A 17,735-nucleotide genomic window follows, 5' to 3' on the forward strand; every position below is an offset into this window, starting at 1 on the left:
TCTGCAATTTTTACCCTCCACGCTACCCTACAATACTAAATAGGTGATCCCTTGATGCCTCAGAACATGTCCTACGAACCGATCCCTTCTTCTAGTCAAGTTGTGCCACAAACTCGTCTTCTCCCCAATTCTGTTCAATACCTCCTCATTAGTTATGTGATCTACCCATCTAATCTTCAGCATTCTTCTGTAGCACCACATTTCGAAAGCTTCTATTCTCTTCTTGTGCAAACCATTTATCGTCCGCGTTTCACTTCCATACATGGCTACACTCCATACAAATACTTTCAGAAACTACTTCCTAATACTTAAATCAATACTCGATGTTAACAAATTTCTCTTCTTCAGAAACGCTTTCCTTCCCATTGCCAGTCAACATTTTATATCCTCTCTACTTCGACCTTCATCAGTTATTTTGCTCCCCAAATAACAAAACTCCTTTACTACTTTAAGTGTCTCATTTCCTAATCTAATACCCTCAGCGTCACCCAACTTAATTCGACTACATTCCATTATCCTCGTTTTGCTTTTGTTGATGTTCATCTTATATCCTCCCTTCAAGATACTATCCATTCCGTTCAACTGCTCTTCCAAGTCCTTTGCTGTCTCTGACAGAATTACAATGTCATCGGCGAACCTCAAAGTTTTTATTTCTTCTCCCTGGATTTTAATACCTACTTTAAATTTTTCTTTCGTTTCCTTTACTGCTTGCTCAATATACAGATTGAATAACATCGGGGAGAGGCTACAACCCTGTCTCACTCCCTTCCCAACCACTGCTTCCCTTTCATACCCCTCGACTCTTATTACTGCCATCTGCTTTCTGTACAAATTGTAAATAGCCTTTCGCTCCCTGTATTTTACCCCTGCCACCTTCAGAATTTGAAAGAGAGTATTCCAATCAACATTGTCAAAAGCTTTCTCTAAGTCTACAAATGCTAGAAACGTAGGTTTGCCTTTCCTTAATCTAGCTTCTAAGATAAGTCGTAGGGTCAGTATTGCCTCACGTGTTCCAGTATTTCTACGGAATCCAAACTGATCATCCCCAAGATCGGCTTCTACCAGTTTTTCCATTCGTCTGTAAAGAATTCGCGTTAGTATTGACTTATTAAACTGATAGCTCGTAGTTCGGTAATTTTCGCATCTGTCAACACCTGCTTTCTTTGGGATTGGAATTATTATATTCTTCTTGAAGTCTGAGGGTATTTCGCCTGTCTCATACATCTTGCTCACCAGATGGTAGAGTTTTGTCAGGACTAGCTCTCCCAAGTCTGTCAGTAGTTCTAATGGAATGTTGTCTGTAGATGAAGATGAAATGGGAGATGTGAAGAGTTTGACAAAGCTTACACACTACTTAACCTAAATTATCCTAAGGACAAACACACACACACCCATGCCCGAGGGAGGACTGGAACCTCCGCCAGGACCAGCCGCACAGTCCATGACTGCAACGCCTGAGGCCGCTCGGCTAATCCCCCGCGGCATATTGTTATCATCAAAAGACATTTTTTGTAGATGAAATGTGTTCGCAGTTACGAATACGAACAACCGTCTGTTCTATAAGGGAATGACGACAATGAAAATTTGTGCCGGACGGAGAGTCGAACTTGGGTTTACCGTTTCGCTATGGCTATCTGTGCATGACTCACGACCAGACCCAGACGTCCATAAATCTTCGTTCCTGCGTCACAACCTGTTCTCGGACAGACATTATGTATTTCCCTCATGCATCTTTCATCCAAACATCATAGTCACTGCAATGTTGGATTTATTAGTCAATACCAGGCAGCGACTTTCACTTAAAATGTCCTCCTGGACACGGGAATTATATTACGTGTGTGCGAGTACAGTTTTTGACGCTGGAACGACAACATATGGGAGTTTGGCCCTGATCGTGATTCGTGTACGAGTAGCCAAAGTGGTCAGGGCGACGCTCATGTAAAGTGAGATACCCATGTTCGAGCTCCAGTCCGGAACACATTTGGACTATGGTCGTTGCCGTACACTGCTGATGTCTGTTCGTTTTCGCAGTTGCGAATACAATTCGTGTGTTTCAAAACGGCTGCATTCGCCACAGTGTCCGTCTTCTGAACAACATGGGCATTGCAGCTTCGTATTTTCACACAGTAAGGTTAGCCGGCCGGTGTGGCCGAGCGGTTCTAGGCGCTTCAGTCTGGAACCGCGCGACCGCTATGGTCGCAGGTTCGAATCCTGCCTCGGGCATGGATGTGTGTGCTGTCCTTAGGGTAGTTAGGTTTAAGTAGTTCTAAGTTCTAGGGGACTGATGACCTCAGATGTTAAGTCCGATAGTGCTCAGAGCCATTTGAACAGTAAGGTTAAAAGAAAGTGTCGCGTTATTCTTCAGGAGGTGGTATTGGTCAAAACTGGAACATATGTTCCTGTAATTGTATGTCGTGGAACTAATACCTGTTGAGGTATGGGCCATTGATTGTGACAGGTAATGTGTAGTATTTACAGGTAAGTCAGGATTCATAAGAGATGGCATGGTAAATTACCACAGTACATGCGTGTCGGTAGATGCAAATCCTCCAGCAGTCATGAAGGTGAGACGACATAATCCCTTCCCTGAATGTATTTTCGCTGAAAGATTCATAATGGGTGTTGCGTATCGCCGATTTGTGCGAGATGAATTACCAGCGCAAGTGGTAAAGAAAAAGGACTTTGATTTGTATTCAACCGTGCACCACGCCATTTCTTATGGATTAAGCGACAGTAGCTCACCACCACGACCCGTGAGCGATCTATTGGACAAAAGAATGCCCTCCCTTTCACCAGACGTGAACCCGTTCGATTTCTGGTTAAGGCGACATTTAAAGACTTATTTGTATGCCCAACCCATCGACAATGTGCAGATGTCACACGAGAGTGCGACCAACGCGTATGACGCAAATCGAATCGCTGCCTTTAATTTAACTTGTACGTATCAGAGTGTGTACTTTGTATACGTGCACCTACTTCGAAAGAAAGAGAGACACTACAACTCGTGCCGGGTACAGCTAGTGAGGTATAGCGGCGCAAGATCAACTATAGTTGATTGCCAGGCTGGAGTCCAGGCAGAGAGGACATACAATACAGTGCAGGAAAACAAAAAGTTGTTCACATGTAAAAACGACATCGATTTTGATCCGATGACGGCATATGCCACCTGGGGCATAGCAGATGTACTGATAATTCTTTCCACGTTGTTCACCATTAGATATCGTAGTCCATCAGAGCAGCATCTGTGTCTTCCCTTTAATAGGGAGCGCCCACACGCAGAAGGCTCAGTGTGAAGCGAGCAGGCAGTCATGCCACGGAGACTCACTCTTGCTTCCTACAGCCAACTGAGCGAGTCTGAAAGGGCTCAGATTGTGGCCTTCCTAGTGGGCTTTTCAGAGAACTAACGTGATGCGTCAGCTGTTCAACGACGCTGCTATCAGTCATCACGTGAACATTCTCACGCCCGTAGGCGAGGTTCTTCAAGCCCACGCAGCACAGACGTCCGCGAGAATAGTCCTATTATAAGGGCAGCGGTGGCAGATAATAAGAGGGCTTGTGAACCCAGATATGTCAACACCACCTGTTGCGAACCGGTTGCTAGCAGTTGGACTACGGGCACGTACACCTCTATCAAGTCTTCCACTCACGCCACATCATCGACTAGCACGGCTCGACTGGTTCCTTCGCTTTGGGGGTGGAATCGATCGCCGCGGTCTTCAGCGCTGAAACCAGATCCTTGCTGCACGTGATGGTCGTTTACGTGTACGACGTAGAACGCTTGAACACGGTCGTCCAACACACACAAGGGCAGCCTCAGGGCTTATGGTACGGCGAACGATAAGCTACAATTCTCGTTCACCTTTGGGCACACTAACCAGCTAACCAGCGCTCGGTACGTCAAGAATGTTGTTAGACTCGTTCTTACGCCGTTCTTGCAATAGGAAGGTCATGTGATGTTCCAACAGGGTAATGCTAGCTCACACACTGCCCGTGCAACTCAGCGTGCTCTGAAAGACGTGTAGCAATTTCCCTGGACAGCAAAATGTCTCAAGTTTAGCACGTGCTGAACATGACGGGACGAGAAGTGACTCGTGCGACATGGCAGCCAACAACTTTTACAGAATTACTTGAACGCGTCGAGAAGGACTGTATTGCAGGACAGTATTCATCATTTATACGATCGACTAGTCAGCCGCTGCATTACCGCCCGCGCAGGCTATACCACGTACTATTATGGGTGTTTCGGCATGGGTCGACACATGGTACGTCAGACGTGCTTGTGCTAATGATCTGTAAATGCAATCATTTCATGTACTCTGTATGCGCTGTTGCATGTGAACAGAGTGAAATGGAAACCTCAGTATTTTACCGACAGTGTGGAATAACTAAATGGCTCTGAGCACTATGGGACTTAACATCTGTTGTCATCAGTCCCCTAGAACTTAGAACTACTTAAACCTGACTAACTTAAGGACGTCACACACATCGATGCCAGAGGCAGGATTCGAACCTGCGACCGGAGCGGTCACGCGGTTCCAGACTGAAGCGCCTAGACAGCATGGCCACACCGGCCGGCTGGAATAACTAGGAAAGCCTTGACATGACTGGGTCGGTCGTCGAAATATTGTGCAAAATCTGAAATACAAACTCGGCCAGCCACCCGGAAGAACACCATTAATGTGTGTAGTATGGTTCAAATGGCTCTGAGCACTATGGGACTTAACTTCTGAGGTCATAAGTCCCCTAGAACTTAGAACTACTTAAACCTAACTAACCTAAGGACATCACACACATCCATGCCCGAGGCAGGATTCGAACCTGCGACCGTAGCGGTCGCGCGGTTCCAGACTGTAGCGCCTAGAACCGCTCGGCCACTCCGGCTGGCGTGTATAGTATGATCACTGTTAATTTTGATACTGTATTACAAAAATTTTTTTTCAAGCAAATGTTTAGTTGTAGAATGAGATTTTCACTTTGCAGCGGAGTGTGCGCTGATGTGAAACTACCTGGCAGATTAAAGCTGTATGCCGGACCAAGACGCGAGCTCGGGACCTTTGCCTTTCGCGGGCAAGTGCTCTACCAGCTGAGCTACCCAAGCATGACTCGCGACCCGTCCTCACTGCTTCAAATCCGCCAGTACCTCGCCTCCTAAACTTCACAGAAGCTCTCCTGCGAACCTTGCAGAGCTAGCACTCCTGGATGAAAGGATACCGCGGAGACATGGCTTAGCCGAGTTCGAGTCTCGGTCCGACACACAGTTTTAATCTGCCAGGAAGTTTCAAATGTTTAGTGTTTTGCCAAGTAAGACCCCATTTATGAGTTTTATGAATCTGTTCGTGTTGTCTGTCTGTTAGTCGGTATTGTTTCTTCAATGAGACGTGTTTCTGTGTAGTGTTAAGATTCGTTAACTGTCAAAGATGGATTACATACAAATCCAGGGTCTTACATATAAAAAATTTTACTTGATAATTACTTTGATTCGCAAGACACACCGAAATTCTGACGTACGATTTTTCGGACGCCATGGGAATGACGTCACTAGCCATTAGAATGAAAGACGAAGGTTCAGCTCTGAAAGGGTGTGGTGAGTGCGGAGGAAACGACAGTTGGGTAGTTGTGGCGACAGGCGGCAGGTTATAAAGCGGGGCGTATGTTTTCGGGATCAAGAATTGAAGTTGTGAACCTGTAAGCCTGAACAACAAATGGAAGGGTATCCACGGGAGTAGCTGATGTGTGAATTTATTATTAGTGAGCACTTGAGTTAAAGGCAATGAATGTAACAAATAAGTAGGTGTAGAAAAAAATTACTCTATGCTCAAATTGGTGTTATTTTTCTGCCAATATCTGTGTTGTTTTTTGGTAACATTGCTGTTATTTTTTGGCAGTAACGATTTATTTTTGAAAAGATCCAGAATTATTTTTGGCCAAACCAGGTGACTTTTTTGGCCAGCTTCGATGTTGTCTTTACTAGATTCGCTGACACTGTTTTTCCCAGACTCGCTGTTTTTGCCGGATTCGTTAGTTTTTGGCATATTCGGTACTAATTTTTTGCTAAATTCATTCTTATCTTTTACTAAATTTAGTCTAATTTTTTGCCAAATTCGGTCTCTTTTTTGGCAAATTCGGTGTTTTTTTTCTAATTTCGGTGTTATTTCTTCTAATTTCGGTGTAATTATTTCCAGTTTCTGTGTTATAGTTCTGTTCAATTTCGGTGTTATTCTCTTTCCAATCTCGGTGTTTCAAATTTCGGTAGTATTTTTAATGGTACACGAACATCAGATTTGAAGAAGTACGAACTCAAAATTCAATTTCACTATTCAATAACTATGAGTTACGAATATTAGTATACTGCTGTCCCTTAGATTTACAACATATTTTGTACGGGGAAAGGACAAATTTCGCGACATTTCGGAAAAATCGCCGATTTCGAGATATTTCGTAAAAGTTCTTGAATCCCTGTTAGCTCGCTAAACACCTTGAAATTCGCGTAATCATTCTTGGTTTCGTTTTCGTGAAATTTTCGTGTCCCTAGATGAAAGTAGATCTCATCAGACACAAATTTTAATGGACGTTAAATATGATAGGCAATTAAAAAGGACCGGTAAACTCAAATGACGTATTGCACGTTAGTTGTGGCCGCATTAGTCCTGGAACAAGGATGCTGGCTGCACGTAACTGGCGTGGCGCCTCCTTTCAAGAGCAACACCGACTCAAAGGAAGGCTCAAAAATGGCTCAAATGGCTCTGAGCACTATGGGACTTAACATCTATGGTCATCAGTCCCCTAGAACTTAGAACTACTTAAACCTAACTAACCTAAGGACAGCACACAACACCCAGCCATCACGAGGCAGAGAAAATCCCTGACCCCGCCGGGAATCGAACCCGGGAACCCGGGCGTGGGAAGCGAGAACGCTACCGCACGACCACGAGATGCGGGCAGAGCAAAGGAAGGCCTCGGCGCTTTTTGGTGACGTCACGTCAGCTAGGCACGGCGAACGCCAGGTCTGTTGCAGGCATACTCATAATGGCGGTGTCTCCCTCTCTGACACAGGAAAATGTGAAACTATTGGCGGTAGTTGACCAACACACATTGTTCTGAGAGATTTCTGCAATCAATTAATTGTGCAATTCATTACAATTCTTAACAAATAGTGTACTCCTGAACTTAAATTTCCACCTGTTCTAAGGATTGACATACAAAAACAACTTCATGGTCCAGCAGCAACAGAATTCGTGCTTCTTTACCTTATTTGTAAATATGAGGAAGTTACGTTTGTACTGGGTTGCTTTTACAAGAAACTGTGAACATATTGGTGCTCTTCTTTAGGTATCTTGGTTGACTATGGGGTGAGGAGCACTGAATGTTAATGAAATGTCTTGCGATTGTACACGTTTGGGGATGGGTTGGGGGGACAGAAGAAGAGGCAAAAGAGAGATACTTGTTTTCTCAAATAAAATTTTTTTATCTTATAAGGTTTCTCCTTTCAGTGGCAAGAGGGGAATATTTATCTTTTCTAATGTGCATGTTTAAAAAAGGTTAAGCTCAGCAGTATTTTCGATGTATGAAGCTATTTTGTTTCCTGTTTAGAACTCCTTTCGTTGAAAACGACTGTAATCTAATGACTGGCAACAGTTGGACATTTACACATGTAAATTAGTTCAGATTTCCAGTGACGATGTCAAACGAAAATAAATAAACAAATAAAAGAAACGAGTTCATTGTAAGGGGTTGGGGAAAGTTTCGATAACAAAATGGATCAAGTAAATATAGTTACTTGAATGTAAAATTTCCGAAGCTTGCAATGGGGCAAAGCATCCTCTCGTATTGATCTACGTTTGTTTCGACAGGGTTCAGTAATACAGAACTATGATCTTCATTTGTAGCTTTACGATTGTAAGAAAATCTTTCATCTAAATAAAACTGCAGAATCGAAAACAGTACCAAAAAATTTTGTCCAAAAATAAGAGATTTATAGTGAGAAGCACGCCCAGGCGTTTCTGCCTGCAACAGACCTGGCGTCCGCCGTGCCTAGCTGACGTGACGTCACCAACAAGCGCCGAGGCCTTCCTGTGAGTTGCTGTTGGCCTCGCACGCAGCGCTGGCCGTGTTGGCTGCCCCAGGCTCCGTGCCCCTCTCACACTGGCTACTCTCCCCCGGCGGCTTGGATGCGCCGTTCGCCGCTCGCCTTGTCTTTAGCTAATCTCTTCCTGTGCGCTGCTCGCGTTCATATTTAAAACCCCAGCCCTTAATGTCGCTGCAGCTAGCTACCGTAGTTGGCCGCCCTTCCTCCCCGCGCCTTCCCCGTGCCGAAAACCGCAGCATCCTCCCGCAGTTCTTTCCGGGATCAGGCCGCAGCGCTGCCGGGATAAGAAGGAAAGGATTTCCCTCTCGTTAGCGAGCAGGCCCGCTGCCGCCGATGAATAATGAAGCAGCGTGGATGCCGGCAGGAGAAGTGCAGCCAAGAGCGCGCGCTGCCTTTTAACTCACCGCTAAACTCCCACACCGCGGCGCGCCTTCCCAGCATTAATTAATAACCGGCTCTAGAATGATAAAGTCTTGTCCGTATCATCAGACACCGTAAAATAATTAAAACCGCCGAGCATCCCCCCGCATCCGCACTCCCTCCGTGAGCCTTCGCCACTTTCATAAAGAGAGGAAGATTACTGAAATAATTTCACAACACTGTTGTCGCCACACAAGCTGCTCATTTATATTTCACATACAGCGCTATCATTGTCTTTGTCATTATAGTCACTCCCGCAGTGCACGTAGTACGATCTGATTTGTTACGAGCAATTATCTACGGAGGCAAAAAATTTTCTCGATTTACTGTTTCACTCAAATCCACAACCTTCAGTCGATAATTCCCAGTTCTATTATGGCCAGCAGTCAACTTCATTACGAAGTCATGCAAGTAACAAGGCATCTCTGATACGACGTGTCACCGTGAATGCGGCTAAGGAAGATAAAAATCTGAATGTGGTCAGTACACGTCCGCAACATTGATCCAGAAGGAATAGTACAACGTTATTCTTGTTGTAGGCGTATGTGTGTGCTGGTATGAATTATTAACTGATGGTGACTTTGACGCACGGGTAAAACACAAACATTCATGAGGGACACGCTTGGCCTGCGTGTTGCTCTCATTATTTGTTTGACTTCATAACGTGAATGACAGCTGACCCGAAAGTGATAACATACGGAATGAGCGGAAACAAAACGCCTTAGAGGCATAGTTTCGGGCGCAACATAAAGTACGCTTTGAGCTCTCTCAATTTCTCTTCAGTAAGAGATACTGCAAAACTGGTAACATCGTCAAACCAAACAGCAATTTGTCTTTGTGTTGACATTCACCAGAAATTTATAAATCTACGCCCTGCAAACTACTATGTTATATTTGCATGACAGGGGGCACTTCCCATGGAACACTTACCAGGGCTCTTCCTGTTACATGTAAGTCGCGCGGGAAGAATAATGCGTAGGGGCCTCGGTGCGCGTTGTAATTAATCTAATCCTGTCTTCGTGATCGCTACGAAATCTATACATAGACGGTTGTAGTATATTCCTAGACCATTCACTTAAAGCAGATTCTCGAAATTGTATAAATAGTCTTTTGCGGGATGTTTGATGCTTCTCTTAAAATAAACACCAGATCAAGTTTTTCAGCATCTCTGTGACCTGTGATTTTCGGCCCTGCTCTTCTGAGTATACGTCCAGTATCCCCCGTTAGTGGTGTCGAAGTTGAGTGACTGTAGGAAGATACAAGACAGGCAAAATTTCCAGTTGGTGTGATGAATGGCAGCTGGCACTAAACACGAAAAATGTTAAGTTAATGCGGATGAGTAGGAAGATTAAACCTGTAATGTTCGGGTACAGTATTACTAGACGCAGTCAAGTCGTTTAAATATCTGAGCGTAACGCTGCAAACCGACATGATATGGAACGTGCGTGTGAGGGGTAGGGAAGGCGAATACTCGACTTCGGTTTATTGGGAAGATTTTAGAAGGAAGTGGTTCACCAGTAAAGGAGACCGCATGTAGGACGCTGGTGCGACCTATTCTTGAGTACTGCTCGAATGTTTGGGATCTGAACCAGGTCGGATTGAAGGAAGACATCAAACCAATTCAGAGGCGGGCTGCTAGATTTGTTACCGATAGGTTTGAACAATACGTGAGTGTTACGGAGATGTTTCAGAATCTCAAATGGGAATCCCTGAAGGGAAGGTGACGTTCTTTTCGAGAGACACTATTGAGAAAATGTAGAGAACCGGCATTTAAAGCTGACTGCCGAACGATTCTACTACCGCCAATATACGAGGGATATCCAGAAAGTAAGTTCCTATTTATCGCGAAATGGAAACCACTTTGAAAATCAGAAATATTTTGTCTGTAACAGCTACAGCTTCCAGCCACTGCTCTACATAGTCACCACTCCGACTTGGACATTTGTCATAGCGTTCTACCAACATTCCAATACCCTCGTCATAGAAGGCGGCTGTGCTTCCCGCCAATTCTCTACGCTCATCTATAGCTAGTTGTCTGTGCGACAATGTTGTCTTCATAGCCAGTAGTTAATGTGAGCAGAGATGACATAGAGGGAGTCAATTACGGGCTGTAGTGCGGGTGATCAAACACTTCCCATCGAAAACGCTGCAGGAGCATTTCCATTGCACCTGCAGATTGCGACCGAGAATTGTCACAAAGTGGGAACCGTATGACAGTTCTGTAATGTGGGCTGCATAACATCAGGCGAAATCCGTCACCAGGACCTCATACTTGGCGGGAGAAACCATTTTCTACGCATCTTTATGTGCTCACCATGCACTCAGAACTGAAAAGAGTAAAGTGATGTAACCGACACTCGTACTACAGACACTGTCGAACACATATGTGCAAAGCTTTATCAGATTTTCACAGTGGTTTCCATTACTTGACCGATCGGAACTTACTTTTCGGATATCCCTCATACATTGCGCGAAAGGACTACGGTGATAAGATAGGAGAAATTAGGGCGCATACGAAGGGATACAGTCGTTTTTCCCGCTCTCTGTTTGCGAGTGGAACAGTAAAGCAAATGACCAATAGTGGTTCAGGGCACCCTCCGCCACGTACCGTTCTGTAGCTTGCAGATAATGTATGTAGATGAGGATGTACACACTACAGCAATATTCTAGGGTGAGTGCTACGTAAGTAATCTGTTTTGTAGTGTGGCTGCATTTTCTTAGTATCCTATAAATTAATCGATGTCAGTCATCTACGACTGAACCCATGTGATCGTTCCATTTGTTGTTATTGCAAAGCTTACATCCACATTCTTGTATGAGCTGACTGATTAGAATTGCGCCATTGACATTGCTTTAACACGATATTACAAATTTTCTTTTCTGAAGCAAACTATTTTAAATTTGTGAACTTGTAAAGGAAGTTTCCATCTTTTGTACCATATTGAAATCTTATCAAATGTGAGTAAATATTTTTATCTTTAAATGCTAACATTTTAGATTAGGCGTTACCGTCACTGTTATTGAGATGAAATGAAACAATAAGTTTACTGTTACCAGTCACTGTTTATTTATCTCCGCGACGCGTTTCAAAGGTTTCAACTTCCATCATCAGGTGGATTTACATTTGTTAGTATGACATTTGTGTGTGTGTGTGTGTGTGTGTGTTGTGTTACAATTATTTGGAGGAACTTGTGGGACTGTCTCTAGTGCATATTTGTTTATAAAATATGGCAGTATGGATATGATGTGTTATGACAGTAAAAGGAACCTGTGACCACCGGAGACAGTGGCACAAATTCTTCCAAATAATCGTAACACAACACAAACAAATGTCATACTAACAACTGTGTGCCAGAAAATGAAATCGCCAACAAAAATGTTTATTTTTCGATTCTTAACCCCACTGACACACACAGCTAATGTACATAACCTACCAGCTTATGTATAAGTAACTGTATAATGCACCTGATGAAGGCAGCATGCTGGCGAAATGCATTGTGCTAATAAAATGTTAGTAAAAAGTGACTGCAGCAGTATAAAATTATTCCACATAATCTTATAATACAATCGCAGACCTCAAACAGCATCCATATAATATGGATAAATTTAACTGTAAATCCACCTGATGATGGAGGTTGAAACCTTTGAAACGCGTCGTGGAGATAAATAAACAGTGACTAGTAACAGTAAACTTGTTTCATTTAATATGAGTAAATAGTTGTGCGAGGAAGTGGAAGTAACACGTTTTCTCAAGTATCGTGGGTCAACCATCTGCGACACGGGAAGTTTTTGGAAGGTGGGACAAGGAGCGTAGCACGGTAGACCGAGTGGCTATGAAGAAGCTCGCCAATATTTGGCGGAACTGAGCGATAGGAAACGAAAAGTACAGAGATCCAGCTTATTGAAACACTCGTGGACCCTCGAGACCAGCGTTTTGACGTACTTGAGTTTTGTCCTGGCGCAGAATGCTGTACATAAAATGTATTGAAAAAAGAACTAATGAGCCCATTATCAAGAAATTTAATATCTCCTGGCGTCTTTCTCTCGTGCCAAGCAAAAAATACTCCAGTTGTTTTGTTGTATTGTGGGAAGAAATGGACAAAATCTTCATGGATGGAAAGATCGAGAGTACAAGACCACGGGTGAGAACAGCGATCAAGTGGATAGAGCACATCAAGAAGATATCAAGTCTTACTCTTCTGCACTCCATGAGAGAAGCTGCTAAGAGTCCAGTAAGGCGACGCTTGGTTCATGGGGTCACGGCAATCAGCAATAAGTACGACGACCTGTAATGATGATGATGATGTCATTCCCGAGAGCTACATCATCTTCGAAAAGTCTACTATTAATACTGACTGTCAGATCATTAGTGTACAACATGAATAGCAAAAGCCTCAAAACTACTCCCTGGAGCAGACCTGAAATTCACTTAATCCATCGATGAATCTCCATCCCAAGATAACATGCGGTGTCGTCGTCCCTACCAAGCAATCAATAAAGTCACAAATTCTGCTTGATACCCCACAAAATCTTATTTCCGTTAATAAACGTCGGTTTTGTGTCGAGTCAAACGTTTTTCGGGATACGTACAAATGATGCAGGAGGCGGAGACTGAAAACGGGGGAAGGACAGGGTACGGGGAAATGTCTCTGAATTTCTGAACAGAAGGAAATGAGATGCGTGACGATTACGACGAGGCTGGGTTTCTTTCCCACGCGAAATGTTCTCACACTCGGTCTCGATGTAAATTGCCGTCTCTGCTGCGTCGCAGCGCCTGTTTTACATTCTGGCCTCACCGCATGGGCGGCACGGAAAGGGCGGACTCCGTACCGCACAGAAAGTCCCGCTGTCAGAGGGAATTCCACACGCAGGTTCCGGCATCGCTCTTAAGAAAAATCTCCTCCTATCTTACAATCGTGTTAAAGAGGACGAACGAATTGGAGAAGAGTTTGCACCATACTTATCAGATTATAAAAATTGCGCATCGATAACAGGTTTAGATAAAGTGACAAAGGTTATTAATCGCATTTGGAAGACACGGAAACTGCTCGAAGAATGGAAATGTGTTGTCATAGTACAGTGATTTATCGAGGGGTAAACCATTACGGGGAAACATACGTCATACATATTGGCTACAAGTTGCTGCCTGCATTTCTTATTAGCATAGTAGATCTTAAAGTGCAGTAGGAGCCTAGCAAAGGAGGCGGTAGAAGAGCGCAGGAAGGCATGGAGAACTTGACGCTGATACCACTGATAGGACACAGGCCCTTGAAGGACAATAAAGCAGCTGTAACGTTTCGGTATTTCAAGAAAGTGATGATCATGAAGAACAGTAGACAGGATGAGAAGACGCTACAGGAGAACTGAATTATTAAGAGATGTTAAGGCAAGGATGATATTGGGAAGCATTTCTTTTCATACTATGGTGTACGTCAAACAGGGAGACTGGCTTTTTCCCATGCTGTCCTGTCTGGTACACGATGAAGCGATCACAGCGGAAAGCAACAACCTCGGAAAGCAAGACAAAAAGGACTGCAGGACATACGAGGATATCTTCCATTTGCGGATGACATTGTGATACTAAGTGGGACGGAGTACTGATAAAGTTATACTATAACAAGAGTAGGACTAAATACTGCCCACAACAAGATGATATTGCCTGCCACTTAGATTTGAAACATCAGGAGGCACCGTACAGTACACTGACGCATTAATCTAAGAGAATAAGTAACAGGAAATGTAGCAGTAATGAAGAAGTGAAAGGGGGGACGAAGAAGATCACAACTACTTCTCTATGTCCAGGAAATTTTGTTGTTAAGAGAGGATAACAACGGACGTTAAAACTAGTGATTTCAAGACACCAGCGACGAACGAAGTGTTATCTAAGCTTGAGATAGTAGAGTTGTAAACACGATATACAGAAAACAAACGAAGAATAGAATATCTTTAGGAAGATACTGGACCTAAAAAGAGAAGATAAAAGTTACGAATCAAGGGAATAAATGTGCCGCATTTCGAGGGCCATGGAAAAAAGTACACACCAACTAACATTTCACGACGAAAAAAAAGAGAGATTAAGAAGAGTTGCGCCGGCGGAAGAGATAACCTTAATAAGGCACTAAGATATCATAAGAAAACCAGGACAGAAGATGGAAATCGAAAGAACTATCACGGCGTCTTAAGAATTTAGGTAAGTCATGGACAGCTATATCTGGATAGCGGCACGGGGTTTTGAAACAATGTCCCCCAGAATGCGAGTCTACTTGTCTTACCATTGCGTTACCCAGGTTGATGCCCTTGAGGAGACGCCTCAAATTTCACCGCATTGATAGTTGCTGCTGGAGGCGTTTCACAATTCGAGGTATTTGATGCGGCGTACTATCATTTCATAGGTCAGTGCAACGACAGTTGAATTAATGCAGTGGAATGACATGAGCCAATGCGGCGGGGCGCGCTGTTAATTCACGACCGTAGTCACAAACTGCTGAAGTGGTTGCTCCGTGTTTTGTACCCTCTCAAAGATCATGCAGGACGCTCAGTGTGCAAGGGATTGACCAAAATATGTTACCACGTCATACATTGGGTCACTCTTATTAACGCTCCCATACATTTCAGTCAGACATGTACCAGTGAGAGAAATAAAGTTGTCGCCTGCAACGTATCATTTAGAAAGGCGACAGAACTTACGAGGAATGATGTAGTTCACACAAGGCAACTATCACCCGCAACATTTTTTTTTATCCTGTGATGAACTACGGTTCTACACTATCCTTTATAACCATCGTCAGCTAGTATGATGGTAACAGGGAGAAAGGTCCCATTGTTCCAAAGTTTTGGAGAGCCTTAGCGGTGTTACTCCTGGTGTCACGGTGGAGTGATACAACGGGTATGACTTCGGCTCACGGAAGACAGTGATTAGTCTGACAGCACGACGGTACCTCACAGACATGCTGCGTCCTCACGTATTACCTTAAACGCGACAGCACCGTAGTGCGATTTTTCGACAGGGTAATGCTCCCCCATTCATGGCACGTTTGTCTATGAACTATCTGCACGATGCTGGGATTCTCCCGTGGCCACCAAGTTCCCCATATGTTCCCGATAAAACACGTGAGGGAGCAGCGCGAAGGTCGACTCCATGCTGTGCCATTATCTAGGATTTCAAGGACCAGTTAGCCTGCCGCGTTTGTGGGCCAACTTGCCTCAGATACAGCGCCAGCCAGCATGATACCCTTATCAACAGAATAAGTGGATGCATCGAGGCCAGAAGAGGTGTGATGTCATACTGCTAAGTGGGATCATACTGCCGATTTCTTTGTATAAGTGACTCGATTATGTAATCAATGGAAAACGTGATATACTCTGTCAACCCGTTTAGTTTCATTTCATCTCCTTCTCCACTCCTAAATGATTCACTTTTTTTTCAGGCAGCGTAATTTGTAGTGATATAAGCATATCGCCTTTGGTAATCAATCTATCAACAACTGAAAACCGCATTCAAATGGTTCCAGAGATTAGCAGACAATAAAACGTGGCACTGATCTTTGATTCATAAAGGGCGATTGAGCTGCCCCCAACGAAATCTTTTTAGGCAACCCGCAGCGCTAATTCTGGCCTTCAAAATCCAGGCCCGAGATTTTAATATTCTCTTGCTCGCAACGCACAAACTGTTTGTGCGTTGCGAGCAAGAGAATATATATATATATATATAGTTTGTGCGTTGCGAGCAAGAGAATATATATATATATATATATATATATATATAATTTTGTAGGAAATTCAGAGTAGTTAAACTTCGTAATGGGCTGCGCCTGCGCCTTCGTTGGAGGACACGGTTTCCGAGTTATTCAAGGAAAACGTCCAAGAATAACCTTCAAACGCACCTGCACTCCCAAACTCATCCCTCACCAGTCAGGATTTTTAGTTCGAGGTACTCCTTCCTACCACTATACAAATATTTATGACAAAACAAACTAGTCCCAATATTCGAAAATTTTTGGTCTCTGTTGATTTGGCTATTACGCCACCAGCGTAGTCGACTGATTCGTTAACGTTATTAATTCAAACGTGACCGTGAGGATAATGAAAGAGAAACGTCTTTTGTAAACGTTACGCTAAAGCTAATTACGTTGACAATTCGATCCAAACTAAAACCTTACAATCATAATAGTTTTGCAGTCGGAAGATCTGATGAATACAATGATATAATTGTTGATTTTATCCTGTTAAAATTCACAGAACGGTTAGTGAAAATTTACACATAGGTCAGTTTTATAATTTCTGTTTGCTCAAGTAAGCCGGTGATGTAATAAGGCCAACCAGTGAAGATGGAAAAGAGTCGAATTTGGGAAATAATTAGTTCAGTCACAAATTTTTGTACGGTGGTAGCAGGGAGTGCCATTAACAATATACTAGAAATCCTGACCGGTGGGGGGCTGAGTATGCGCGTGAGGGCGCGTTTGGAGGTCTCTTTTGTACGTTTTTCTTGAATGACTCGAAAACTATGGCGAAAACGTACCCCAGCACAAAATTTAACTACATTAAATTCATGAAAGAAAGGTGTTGTAGATTTTTTTCTGTTGGACGAATAGCTTGCACATAGCGAGCGAGTGGATATAAAAGTCTCGAGCATGGTTTTTGAACGCCGTATATAACATTCAGGCTGCATAAATTGATACCGGTAGGGGGCGCTGAATCACGCTGTATGTGTGTAGATTACCAGGTACCCATAGATGGTCCACATAGATTGAAGCTAGCAGCACGCTTCAGTAATACTAATAGAGCATTTGATTGTGCATAGGAACGTATATATCATTACACATATTACAACTGTGAAGCACCTCCTTGCAAAAATACTGAAGCGTGAATCTCAGTGTGATCATGTATATACTGGAAACTGGTGGACTGTACGTAACAGCGAATAGCGTGTGCCGGCGTGCGCAGCCGAGAGTGGAGTTCTTATAAACTGAGCCGAATTGTCCGCCATGTTTTCGTTAACTCCGAAGATTGCGCATTATTTACCCTGTGAGTGTTAAACCTATTCAGCATTCTCACCTGTTCATGCAGAAAGCGAATAGGATCACGAAGTTGTAATATTAATATCCCACAACATTGGCATTATTTAAAAGGCCCTAGAATTATGACATACATGAAGTCAACCTTAGAAGTATATCCATACAGGCGTATTTCCCAAAAGTAAGATTTTATGTTATTTTTTGCTCATTAGGTT

At 43.5% G+C, this 17,735-nt stretch overlaps 1 protein-coding gene across 1 annotated transcript in view; it reads left to right on the forward strand.

Annotated features, from left to right (window-relative positions):
* LOC126412895 (zinc finger protein basonuclin-2-like) overlaps window positions 1-17,735 on the forward strand; it is a 195,229-nt gene that overhangs the window by 137,943 nt on the left and 39,551 nt on the right. The window lies entirely within an intron of this gene.

Source organism: Schistocerca serialis, chromosome 7 (assembly GCF_023864345.2).
Source record: "Schistocerca serialis cubense isolate TAMUIC-IGC-003099 chromosome 7, iqSchSeri2.2, whole genome shotgun sequence".
Classification (NCBI taxonomy): domain Eukaryota; kingdom Metazoa; phylum Arthropoda; class Insecta; order Orthoptera; family Acrididae; genus Schistocerca; species Schistocerca serialis.